This window comes from Macaca thibetana, chromosome 11 (genome assembly GCF_024542745.1).
Source record: "Macaca thibetana thibetana isolate TM-01 chromosome 11, ASM2454274v1, whole genome shotgun sequence".
NCBI lineage: Eukaryota > Metazoa > Chordata > Mammalia > Primates > Cercopithecidae > Macaca > Macaca thibetana.
The window spans coordinates 55,812,910-55,825,889 of NC_065588.1; positions in this window are offsets into that span (position 1 = coordinate 55,812,910).

Below are 12,980 nucleotides of genomic sequence, written 5' to 3' on the forward strand. Positions count from 1 at the left end.
CTTGCTGATGGTTACAATTCTGGAGTACAGAAAAGCAGAAGCTTTATGCAGACATCCTTAACATCCCTTGAGACTCTCATAGAGAAGGGTTAGCTAAGTATAGGCTGGAGCTACAGCGATTTATCCATTCTCCTCAAGAATCTGGTCTTCAGATGGATGACTGATGCCTATCAGAAAAGATAGGGACATTTTGTATATATTTGGAGAACTGACACATTTTTGAGTCCCTAACTTTGATACATTTCTAAATTAAGCTTCTCTTCATTTAACATGCCTCTCTTAAAACAGTATTCAATTATTAAATATTGAAATAGACTAGCGTTTTCTCTTAACTCCAAAATTTGCATTTCATTCATAAGGTGTCAATAAATAAAATAAGTGCATTCATCTCTGCATGAATGAACCAGTCAAAGATTTAGTAATTTTGGTAATTTGCAGGTGTTTGCTGTTTTATCTTTAAGTTCCATCTCTGTTTCAATTTTAACATCACCTAGATTTTTCCTTTTTTCAGAAATCTTGTTAGTATCATGACAATTTAAAAGTTCTTTGTTGTTAGGTTTCTAGGAATAGTGTTCCATATCCCTAATATTTTTAGGTCAAAAATTTTATTCTTCGAAGTCTACCAACATCTCATTTCTTGAACTTTCTCTAACTACTTTATTGATCTCATCTGCATTCTGGAATTAATAACTAAACATTTTCTTTGCTCTCCATCCTTCCACTTCTTCCTTCTTACATAAACTTTGTCTCTCTTCTTGTCTTCAAAATCTTTTATGGCTCATACCGTGGATAGAAAATGCACACTTAAAACAAATTTGGATCAAATCATACTTGTTTCCAATTCATTTTGTTACAGGATTTCTTCTTTCTTATCATCATTGTGTCCTACTCATTCAGCAAACATATTAACATGTCTAAGATAAATATTTATATTTTACAACTTTATCTACAAGAGAAAAACTTATAAATAATACTATTTTCTCTATAGCACATGAATTTGAAAAGTAAAAATAATAGTTTCAAAAGTCAAATATCTTCCAAATTTCTTACAATTTGAAAAATAAGTTATTAATAAAGTAAAGCACTTTAAATACTTTCAGGAATGAAGTGGGATTAAAATATTAAAATGACAAAACTTAACTGTTGCTATAATAATGCCTAATGTCTATGAGGTGATTAAAATGTGTCACAAACTATGTTAAATGACCCAAAGGCATTATTTCATGTAATCTTCAGAACAACTTTATGAAGTTTGAACTACTATTATTTCCATTTTATGGATGAGGCTACTGAGGTTCAGAAAAATTAAGGAATGTGTCCAAGATCCTACAGAATGTAGAAGGAAAAGCTACAGGCCTATAATCTTCTTCATGATGTGACTCTTGCCTATTTTTCCAGCTAGACAAATGTGAAATTCAAATACATTGGAGACAGCAATAGTGATACTGAATGAAGATGAAACTATCATTAACAGTTTTTATGGCATCGTTTTCCATTATTTGGCTGTCATTTGAAACAAGAATGGCCTAGCATTTTTTAAACTAGGTCTAGTCCCCATTTTTCTTAGTTTTCCTTAGAAGAAAGTGGATGGTCTATCAAATAAAGTGTCCTCAAAATGACCTCAAGATATACACTCATCAAAAGAACAGACTTCCACCTCAACAAGAAAATAATGGACTCTCTGTAAAAGGCCAGCTTGTAGGAGAATACTTGGGTATTTAGGAAACAACTTCGGGTAAAAGGAAAGAAATCACTTTATATAATGTAAAATGACACTTCCACTTGTGTAAATTCATCCTTAGCCTTTTTTTTTTTTTTTTAACGAATTCTGTATAACTTTACTAAGAAAATATTTTATGTTAAACTTTTTAATTTATTTCAAAATCAACTTTATTTTAACTCTTCCCCAAAGTTCCTTGGAAGTTTATTTTTATATATCTTAATTTTGATGTTCTTCTTCAATCTTTTTAGCATCTGTATAGCAAGAGTTTTTAAGATCGCATTTTTTTTGTAAGTTGGAAAATGTTTTCCAAGTATTCAACTTTTTTCCAGTTGAACCAATAAAATGCTGCCTTCCAGATATAAAACTAATCAGGTTGGTTTAACTTGGGATTGCAATGGAATGAATAAGACTGTGTTTTGAACCTGATGTTCCCTCCATTAACCTGATCAAATTATGTTTCAATTAATGGATATGCAGTTTTAGGAACACCTTGAAAAGCGTAGAAGAGTGAGCAAACTATATAAATATTGTTGCAAAGATGACTTTTGTCCACTATATGTGGCCTGTGGAGGCAGGTCTTGATTGGTTATCATAAAGCAATTCATGAGGACATTGGCACCTAATGGTGGTGGTAGGGAAAAGGCGAATATGAAGGTCTCCTTGCCTATAGATATGCTGTTCTCCTTTTAGTAAAACACACTGCCCTCTTCCCATCTACTCAACTCTTACTCATCCTGAGATGCTAAACTGACAGTTGGTTCAGACATATGCATGTGAAGCTACTGAGTTAGGGAGCTAGGCCTTGGTCAGCTCATAGACCACCGGCAGTGTCTAACTCCATATGGAGTTATCTTCCTTCTTCTTTTTTGTAAACCCAGAGAGTTTCTTTTTATTTTAAAAACTACTCTGAAGTTGGAAAACAAAACAAAATGAAATACGAACTCGATCATGCAGTCTTCCAAAACCTTACTTTTTATATCTCAGCAAGAATTTAATGCCTGTTTTCCCCCTGGTTCTGTTGTGACGATTCCCTCTTGGGTCAGTGAATGCTTTACAACTAGCTATTGATGTAAGAGAGGGCCTCAGGATCAACAAAAGTACAGTGCCATTTCCAAAATTCTTCTTACTTTCTCAGTAACTTGGGGCTAATACATGTTAATCAGATATTTACACTTACATTAAAGAGCTGGGTTAATTAATAAGATAATTATCAAAACCTAGGGCTAAAGAAGATTTTGCATGGTAATCTTTCACCTTCTTATAAGACCAAATTTAACCTCTACAAGGCAGATAATGATTATATTTTCTACTTCTAATACTACAGCCTCTGATTATGATCCAGCTCAGGTATTTCTTATGCAATGTAATTACACGACCATCTAAAATTTGGTTAAGATGGAAAGGGTAGGAAACAAAGAACCCTTGATTAATCTCTTTTGGTGATTATGCACTAGTCCAGCTTGATTCTTTTTTTGTTGCAAATCATTTATGATCCCAATGTGTCTTCCAAAACAGTCACTTTGCCTTGTTTTGAGAGAAAAAGTCCAATATTAATAGAAATAGTATCAAAACACAAATTTTCTGAGCACTTATATTCTAGAAAGGCTCAGTTCCTATGTACACAAAATGTAAAGTCTAGGAAAATGTTTTAAAAGTTGATTCTTTTTTCATTATTTTTAAAATTGTATATATTTGTGGTGTACAACATGTTATGACATATGCATACCTTGTGAAATGGCTAAGTCCAGTTAGCCTATTAGCCTATGCATTACCTCGCCTACTTATCATTTATTAGTGGTGAGAACACTTTAAAATCTACTATTGTAGAAATTTTTAAGTACACAATGCATTGTTATTAACTATAGTCACCATGATATACAATAGATCTATTCAACGTATTCCTTCTGTCTAACTGATGTTTTGTATCATTTGACCAACATCTCTCCAATATCACCTCCCCATGTCTCCCACAGCTCCTGGTAACCACTATTTTAATCTCTGCTTCTATGAGTTCAGCTATTTTTAGATTCCACATGTGGTATGTAAGATCATGTGGTATTTGTCTTTCTGTGCCTGGCTTATTTCACTTAAGAGAAAGGTCCATCTCTGGGTATGGATAACAAGGGTTCTTCTTTAATAAAAAGCAAACACAGAAACCATGATAAATAAAACATTTCAAATGGCAATGTAATTTTATGTCAGATGTAATCGATGAAAATCATAGAGAAAATCCTGATAATTAAAAGCTATTCACTCCTTGATACCAAAGCTCTTTCAGGGAAGACAGGGCTGTGGGACAGTGTTAGAGGGCATTCACCCTAGAGTAAGGCTGCTTGGGATTAAACACTGGCTTCACCATTTACTAATTGTGCAGCAGACTTTGTGACTTAACCCTTTTCAATTTCAGTTTCCTCATTGCAAAGTGACAATAATGATAGAAGCAACTTCATGGGTTGTTGCAAATATTAATTGAGCTAATATAAGTAAAGTGCTTAGCAAAGCAAGCATTCATGCTTTATTTATTTATTTATTTATTTTGAGACTGAGTTTTGATCTTGTTGCAATGGCTGGATCTCAGCTCACTGCAACCTCCACCTCCTGGGTTCAAGAGATTTTCCTAAAAAAAAAAAAAAGAGATTTTCCTGCCGTAGCCTCTTGAGTAGCTGGGATTAGAGGTGCCCACCATCACGCCCAACTAATTTTTCATATTTTTGGTAGAAATGGAGTTTCACCATGTTGGGCATTCTGGTCTCGAACTCCTGACCTCAGGTGATCCACCTCCTTCAGCCTCCCAAAGTGCTGAGATTATAGGCGTGAGCCACCACGCCCAGATGCATTCATGTTTTAGCCATTAACCACTGTTCATATTGTTATTCATTTGACAGTTGTTGACAAACAGCTTCTGAGATGTGAAAGATAAGTAAGTCCCCTGCTCTCAGTGAGCTTATGTTCCAAAGAGAAAGGTGAATATGCAAACTGCTGTAAATCACATTACATGAATAACAGAGATGTGCCAATTGTGCTGTAGAAAGGAAGAAATGGGGCAGAAAACAGATAAAGATAGAAACAATCAAGTTATATTTTTATGTGAAACAAGAGAGCTCTTTGGACCTCTTGAAACAGAATAATTAGATGCTTCATCAAACTCCAATTGGATTTTTAAATCATAGGAAATACAAGTATCTTATAAAACCAAGTTTACTGGTATTTAATAGATTGAGAATGAAAATAGAATACTCAAACTTAGCAACACCGTCCCATTTATGTACCAGGGTGAGGAGTTATGGACAATAATATAAAACTATGTTTACTAAAAAATATGTTTTCCAAATAGGAAAATAATTGCTCCTCTAAAAATTGTAGAGAAGTAATAGTTTCAAGAAAGCACTGATGAGAGTCATTTTACCCTCAAATGCAGTTTAATTTCAACAGCAGACAAGTCTAAATACGTGTATGCAATATGATAGGAAAATCACTCATTTTTTAGACCTAGGTCTTCAGCAGGCAATGAACAGTATTTAATGCCATATGGAGGTAATTTAATAAGAATTTTGCAATACTTGAACAAGCATCATCACCAAATCTGCTAAATGGAGTTAGTGATTTTGTTTCTTTCTAGCATAATGATTTAGTTGTGCAATGGTGCTGTCACCAGATGAGATTAATCACAATAATTATGCGTCTTTTTGCTAAGGACATTATCATAAATCATTTGAATACAGCCCAAGAGAAAAAGCTTCTAGTTAAACTTTCTAAATGTTACCAAATGGTTATAAAGCATGAGCTGTTGAAAACAGGAATATTTTTATTTCAGTTTGGGGATCATATGGTAAAATCATTATTCATTGACACTGAAGTTATTACACACACACACACACACACACAAATCTCAAGAGACATTGAAAATGATGATTCGTATTGTTCAAATTACATTCATATGACCTTAGTTAAGTGATTTAAAATTGGGTATTAGTTTCTTTACCTGTAAAGCAAAAATAATAATATCTATCTCTTAGAATTTTTATGAGGCAACATATTTGTAAAGTACTTTATAGCCTAAAATAATTCTTTTTTCTCCCCTTTTTTCAACTCTGTCAACTCATTTTTCATCTTGCTCTACCTCTTCTACTTTTTCTTTATTGTCTTTTTTTCTCTCTTTTATCTTCTTTTTCCTTTTTCCTATTTTGTTGTGTTCTATTATTAATTAGGCTTAATTTTACCAGGTCAAATATATATGATGTTCGCCTTCAGGAATACTTTGTACGCTTGCTTCATCATCACAGAGCTAAAGCTAAAATCAAGGAAATTTTTACTGTTCTACAATTGTAGGTTCCAGTTTATGCAATTTTCATATTGTGTTTGTTTTTTCTAAAATCTACTTACTAATCAAAAGAATATAGTATCAAATTGACAATATAATCTCTTAGTTGAAAGCTTAGCACATGAACTTTAACTTCCTTATCTTTTAATAATAATCAATTTAAAACAATTGAACATAATATGTAGTTTAAAATATTCAACTGTTACATAATTTTAATCACACAATCTGTAATACCTGCTTTCTTTATGGTGGTTTTGTGAAAATTAACTAGAAAATAATTGTAAAATTCATTGCAAATTCTGAAAACTTTTGAAATACTATTAATGAGAAAGTATGGAAAATATTATTTTAACATTTCAGTTCCCAAATTTTTTAAATTTGATTTTGCCTTTTTAAAAAATTTTTAGTTTATCAGTAATTACTGATGATAAGTATGACTCCTACTGTAGCCACATATAGTAACCGCTAGAAAGATAAAGAAAAGATGAGCTTCTCCTAAAATAAGCTAAGGGTTAATTTTTAAAAATCTCTTTGGAATAAAATGTTTTATAAACATTGCATCACATACACACTATATTTCATTCCCCTTAATTGAAATAGAAAGAATGAAGTTAATTTCAGTACTTGCAAAAACATTTTAAATATCCTGTGTTGCTTTTTAATAAATGCGTCTTACCCATTTTGTGCTCCTGTAACAAAATCTCACACTGGGCAATTTATAAACAACAGGAATTTATTTTTCAGAATTCAGGGGTCTGAGAAGTCCAAGATCAAGGTGCCTGCACCTAATATCTGCTAAGGGCCTTCTTGCTGTGTCCTCACATGGGAGAAGGTGAAAGGGCAAGCTAAAACGGGACAAAATTTCTCATTCAAGACTTCTAATAAGGATGCCCAATCCCATGCACAAGGGAGGTGCCCTCTGGACCTAATCACGTCCCGAACACCCGATATCTCAACACCGACACATTGGCAACACCTGAATTTTGGAGGGGCCACATTGAAACCATAGCAAGATGAAACCTTTTAATTGATCACACTATGGGATACCACAACTGGAAAATCTGGTTTTCTGTGGTGCATTAGATATTCTAACTTAATAATCAAAGAGGCACTTAAACAGAAGTTGAGGTTCCTTCAAGAGGATAGGGTGATGGGGGTGATTAGTCAATTGCTTGTAAGAAGAAAAGGAAAGAGCAGTGTGTTTTCTCCAGTTGCTTATTTTTAAAATATTTTGTTTTATTTTATTATTTTTTTGAGATGGAGTTTCGCTCTTCTCGTTCCGGCTAGAGTACAATGGCATGATCTCAGCTCACTGCAACCTCTGCCTCCTAGGTTCAAGTGATTCTCCTGCCTCAGCCTCCTGAGTAGCTGAGACTACAGGCATGCACCTCTACGCCCAGCGAAATTGTTTTTTGCTTGTTTGTTTGTTTTGTTTTATTTCATTTTGTATTTTTAGTAGAGACGGGGTTTTACCATTTTGGCCAGGCTGGTCAAACTCCTGACCTCAGGTGATCTGTCCATCCCGGCCTCTCAAAGTATTGGGATTACAGGCATGAGCCACTGCACCCAGCCTCCAGTTGTTTATTTCTGTGCCTGAGCTTTCCCATGTATAAAGATGGTAATGAAAATAGTATCTACCTATCTCGTAAAGTTTTTCACATAAAGAATGTATCAGTTAAAGAACATACTAAAACTACATCTGGTACAAAAACAAGAATAGCAGTTGAAGAAAAGAGTGTTGTTAGGATAAATAAGTGTTCTGTGTCTGTAGGGCTTCCTATGGTTTTCATAACAAGCTTCTCAGTGCCTTCTCCCCACCTGCTGTTCCTTCCCTCTCCTTGCCAGCTTCTTCTCTTCTTTTCTTTCCTCTTACTCCCTGACTATCGTACGACTACGGCCGTTTTATTTTTCTCTCTCACTCTCACTTTCAGACTATGAGTTCCTGAATTCTTCTCTCCGAATTCCCATCCACCCATTCTTCTCTCTTTTTATCTCAGTTCTTGGCCTTCTATTTTTGCTATTGGAGGTTTTTGAAAATAAAACTAAATTATTCTTGATCTCTGTTTTAAGTCAACTAGAATACAATGGCCATCACAGAGCTGACCTTCAGGTATGAGTGCTGGCAGGAGAAGGGTCTTCCAGAGAGATTCCCTCAGTGTTTTGAAGGAGTGTCCTTCAGTGTTGTGGGTAAAGGAGGCACAGTGGTGCTTCTAGGATGTCCCTTAGAGGAAAAGTACCAATTTCACAGGTTCCCATGACAAAAAACTCTTGCATATTCATTAAATATCTTTACACTGATTGCATGTGGTGCTGGTTAGAGGTCTGAGGCCAGGTATGGCCATTATTCTGTGACTCATCAAGCTCCAATGAGGTGCCACAACACAGATGAATCTGTCTTTCTCAGATGAGAGGCACAAAGCTGAATGGGAAGCTATGGGTAGGCTAAAATTCAACAGTTTACTTGTGTCCCACTGTTTTTTCTCCTTAAATCACAGTTCCCTTTTTTACTAGTCCAATAACAAGCTTGAACCTTACTTGACAGTGATTACTAAAATTTGTTAAATATGTATTTTGTTGACCAGTACCTATAACACACACTTTGATGGTACCATCATGTGTGATTTTTCCAGTGTTCAGAGGTATTTTTGTTTTACACATAAGGAAACTGAGACTTACAGGATTTATATAACCTACCTGCTTTGATACAGGAGATTAGTGTCAGAATGTTGATTCAAACCCAAGCATCTGAGGCCAGAGCTCAGATTCTTAATCATTTTAGGTTAATGCAGGGAAGAAAAGTTTGTGCAACTGCAGTTACATGATTCCCTGTGGGAAATACTGAGCTGGGTCTTCAAAAGTATTTCTACTTAGCTAGAAAATGTAGAGCTATTGCTGTAAAATACTGAGTAGATTTATGTTGTTAACGATGAAAATGATATAACACATACATTTGCACATGTATGTTCTTTCTAATTTGTGCAAAAAATTAATTCAACTAAATTCTCCCCTTTAATCTCTCTCAGCTCTCTTATCTAAATTGATCCTAACATATGTAGTTTCTTGGCAGGATCCAAATAGCATCTTATACTTAAATAGCAATCCATTGATGGGAACTCCTATTATATACTGAACAGTATTAATTATTAATGGTCCAAATGCAAGCAAGTCCCTGGGAGCTGCTGAATCATTAGAAATTCTGAGGTTCATCTTCAAGGATGTTATGTAAACCAATTCTCTGAAGGATGACCATCTGAGGGACAATGTAAGCCATGACTAATGAAGTCATTACAGAAAAAGAAAGCACTGTTTTCAGACAGGAAAGGCAGCTTCTCTTTCCCATCTTAGGAAATATTGTGTGTTTCGGGATTTAAGTATTTTATTTATTTTTGAGCACAAAGTAGTACAGTTTTATTCACATGTTTTCTGAATATTTAATATACCTCTATTCACATGAAAGATATTCTTGGAGGAAAGCACAGAATGAGAAGCAGACACAGCATTTCTAAATTATAGACAAGAATCAAATACATTTTTTTCCAATCATTTTTTGTTTGTTTGTTTCATTACCTAGGTAACCCTCCTGAGGAAATTAGCAGCATTGACAATGGAAAATACTGTTTTATCTATCTTCCCTATGAGAAAGAAATCTGTTTGAAATAGAAAAAACAGTGAAATAGGGCTCCATTTCTGAACAGATTTACATCTACAGAAGTTATATCACCGCTGAAATCCTTGGCTTGCTGTGAGGATTTTTTTGGTTAAACTGAAATATCAACATAGAGATATAAAAAATAAAATAAACTGAGAAAACTAACCGCTTATATTTTGGAAAATTAAATAGCAAATTTATCTTTTATATATGGTTTCAAATGTGTATTTCACCTCACAGTAAAACTTCATAAACATTCATTATTTATAAGCCTGTAATAACTATTGTACAATTAATTAATTGCAGAAATGTAAGTGAAAACTGTGTACTTTCCAGTGAAGTGTTATATAAACGTGTAATGTTCAAAATCATCTACAGATTTATAAACCAAAAGTCAGGTGGACTGACAATGAAAAAAATAAATTTTAACAACTAATTATACTATGAGAAAATTATATTATATTTTGGTAAATTATGACTGCCAAATGTGTCTCAATAAGGGTCGCTTCTTTTTTCCTAGACTTATTTATTCAATTAGTTGTGCTTGCAAAATTGAGTAAGAAAATAATTTTACCTGAAATTAATTAATTACATGTCTTTTAATTCGAATGTTTGAATTATCTAATTCAACAATTATTATGTACATGTAAAAAGGGAGATTTAGAAAAATTTTTAAATATGCACTTTATAATCTTTTCCCTGCTTATTTCTGATCCTTGTAGGAGGAGAAAATGCTATTAATTGAACCATTTTTGTGACATGAAGTAGCTTCCCTTATGCTTACAGACAAAATAAGATTAACATTGTGTTTGTAAAAGCTACAAGGCTTTTAGAAAATTATTTATTATATATAAAGTTTAGGTTTTATCTCTGCCTATTCCTTTTTATTATATATCAGGCATACATATTAACTAACTTGAAATATCACATATAAGAATCCTGAGGTACATTATGATATTTTTAACTCTTCAAGCATAGAATTGGATGTGTTTTTATCTGGAATGCGTGAAATGTCCTCTTCTTTACCTAATAGTAACTGGTATGTCTTGGCTCAGCATTGAAACAACAAATTTAACAGCCAATAGATGGCACTGGAAGTGTTCAAAACATTTTCTATATCTTTTCTGTTCCATTGAGTGTAATTATTTTTTAAAGCAAATGACAATTTATATAGTTAAATTAAAAACAAAGGCACATTCAGAACATCCATATTGAAGAAAGTCAAATATTGTTGCCCGGCCGTTGAAAATTCTAGCACTTTAACAATATGAAATGATGCCTGCATTCTCTCCCATGTTATAACTTACTACTGTGTCATTCAAAGATGTTTTACCACCACCTGTTAGGATTTCTGAAGTCTGTAAACTCAATTGGTATGTGTGATGTCTGCAGAGATTTCATTTTTTGGTACTATTCCCCTGATTATGTGATCCTGGTAGAGTAAGGATTACAGCCAAATGTAATTAAATAATTTCATTATTGGTTCTCACCTGCATTTTTCTAAAACCAACTTCGCAAATAAACCTTTCATCCTCTGTGGTAAACAAGCCCATAAAATGTTCAATGAATCAAGCAGAGTAAAAGAGAAAATGCATGACAGTATTTAAACACAGATTTCAGTGAACAGAGTAATCCATTTATGGGATGGGACTAATTTTCCTCTAAAATTGGTTAACAATGTGCTTGGTTATTTAGGTGTGGTAGAAAAAGATCCCATGCAGAGTTCAATGAGAATGCCACCTACGTAGAAAGCCAAACTACTACTATATCTGTTTTTTAGTGAGGTCCAGCAACTATGCTTTAATCTTTGCCTTTGGTTATTTATTTATTTTTTTATTTTTGCTGTTACATCAAGCATCTCACAATGCCACGTGATATTTTCAAAGAAGTGTTATCAGCATGATACGGCATCAAACATTACAGCTATTCCATCTTCATATAACACCCCTCCACTTTTTCAAAACTTTGTCTTAAAACTATTGAAGGAGCTATTGCTTTCACCTAAAACAGTTTTAAATCATTGCTTATGAAAATTTAGAACCTAATTAAAATTTGCGTAGCTAGGGAAAGACTTCCTTTTAATCTATTTGTGCATAAAATAATAAAACATTTAAGTTATAAATGTGTTGACATTTTATTAACACTATTTCTTTTACATAGGATATCACCATGAAATAAATGCATGCATGCATATGTTTATATTCATATGCATATTTTCATGATGATGCCTCTCGTGTATGTACATATAAAATGAGATAACGTACCTAGAAGGCCTATCACAGACCTGGCTATTTTTTGAGTGCCTGCCACAATAGGTTGCCGGATAAACAATCGACTGAAAAAATCTGTTACTTGTTCAAATACTAAATATGTGTTTTTGGAAATAATGGTAGTACAACGTCCCACATCACACTTTACTAAAACCATCCTTCTTTAATATCTGGCTTTAAGAAACTTTCTACATATCATTCCACATAGGAACACTCCCTGCCCTAGAAATCATTGTGTAAGTGTGATCATATTCCTCAAACTTCCTATACCACACTAGCTTTATATATATACAAGGAGTAAGTCCGTTTTTTAATTCTTCTCAACAAGATTGGATGTGTTTTCTTGAGCTCTGTGACACCTGCAATTGAACTAAGACAATTCTTTAATGAGTCCAAGGATGTTTGAAGTTCATATGTTAAGCGAGACATGGGGTTGGGGAAGAGGTTCACAAAAGAAGTGTTCACAAGTAATCCTCAGAAACTTTTAGAATTCTATGAGGGAAAACTCCTACAGAGTACTGCACTGTGGCCCGCAGACACTTTTATCTGTAATACAACAGTGTGACTTTGATGCCTTGGGGGACCAGAATGACAACATTCATCTTGATGTCTGCATTTTCCTCTCAATATTTTCTTTTTTCTAAAATCATTAAGTTCTCTTTTCCAATAAAGAAAAAAACAGACCACAACTACTCTTATTTTACAAATCAGGTACATTTTTTAGAGCAAAGGATATGGAAATGTATGAAAGTTTAACAGTGATTATTCAGCTATCATACTGCAAGATTGTTAAATAAGGGTTGCAAATGAATGAATGAATAGATGCATACATGCATTACAATGTAGGCAACATGACACTGAGAAAATTGCTTAACAAGAAGTAACTCATACTAAGAGAAAATAGGAAATTTAATTCAGAATGTTTAAGAGAACAAATTCAGTTTAAGAGAACAATGAAATCAGTGTCAAAGCTGTAGGCCTTCTTCATATCACAAGGAAGAAAAAAACACATATGTC